A 1,242-nucleotide genomic window follows, 5' to 3' on the forward strand; every position below is an offset into this window, starting at 1 on the left:
CAGCTAGTCCCACTCCCCTGCCCTTTCCCCGTGGCCCTGAAAATGTTTTCCTTGGGTGGTAGAACTTTGGAACTCTCTTCCGCAAATGGCAACTGATAGCGGGTCAGTAGTTAATCTGAGATTGATAGACCTTTGTTAACCAAAGCTATTAAGAGAAATGCCAGAACTCTCTCATTTTTGCAGAGCCGACCAGCAGAATCCAATTTCTTTTCAGACTAAATGCGACCATGTTCAAAGCTGAGCTTGTGTGTGTTGAAACAGATAGCGTGGATAGAGAAAAACCATTTCTGCTCTTGGGGAGTCGAGCACTAGGGGCCAGAGTCTAAAAATTAGAGCCAGGCCGTTGAGGAGTGAAGTTAAGAAACACTCCTACGCACAAAGAATGGGAGACATTTGGAACTCTCTTCCACAAATGACAATTAATGCTAGATCAATAGTTCATTTTAAATAATCGCTTCTCGGCCTTTTGGCTAAGATCATGCGTAACTGACCTGACAGGGGAGTAGCCACCATGACCTCCGGGTGGTTCTCCCTGGATCAGGAAGGTATATGCTTGCTTTTTTGGAAACAGGAGGTGGGTGGGGTGGCTTGACCCATCCACCTCCATGGCACGAACCTGGTATTGCAGTACTTCCAGGAACGGTGCAGTGGCTCTCGGCCTTTTGGCTAAGAGCATTGGCGCAGAGTGATCCTTGGCGTGTGCAAGGTGACCTCTGGCGTTTGTGATTTGACAAAGAATTGGAACGATTGGCTCCGAATTTAAAAAAAAAAAAAAAATAGTTCATTTTAAATCGGAGATTGATAGATCTTTGTTAACCAAAGGTATTAAGAGTTATGGGCCAAATGCGGGTATACGGAGTTAGGTCACAGATCAGCCATGATCTCATTGAATGGTGGAACAGGCTTGAGGGGCTAAATAGCCTCCTCCTGATCCTATGCGTTTTACCCTGTGCTAAATCACAGCTTTAAATGCAGTAACCAGTGAGTATCCTTTGGCAATAACTCTGTGGTATCTTTGCACTGCCTGTTTCGTGTTATTATTTAAACATTTCTGCTCGCTTCCCCCACTCCTAGCTCAGTCCCCTCACTTCCCATCAAATGCTGTGACTATTCCGAGTAACCTTGCTCACATTCATGTTGAGGTGTAAATGATAAAGAAACCATGGTGGGGGTTGAGTTTCTGCTTCGGGCGCAATCGATGATCCAGCCGCAAATTATATCCAAAATTGCGGTCATTTTGTG

At 45.2% G+C, this 1,242-nt stretch overlaps 1 pseudogene; it reads left to right on the top strand.

The window, feature by feature from the left end:
• Positions 1-450: 450 nt before the first annotated feature.
• On the top strand, positions 451-653 carry LOC139276517 (U2 spliceosomal RNA; annotated as a pseudogene).
• Positions 654-1,242: the final 589 nt, after the last annotated feature.

Source organism: Pristiophorus japonicus, chromosome 11 (assembly GCF_044704955.1).
Source record: "Pristiophorus japonicus isolate sPriJap1 chromosome 11, sPriJap1.hap1, whole genome shotgun sequence".
In the NCBI taxonomy this organism is placed as follows: domain Eukaryota; kingdom Metazoa; phylum Chordata; class Chondrichthyes; family Pristiophoridae; genus Pristiophorus; species Pristiophorus japonicus.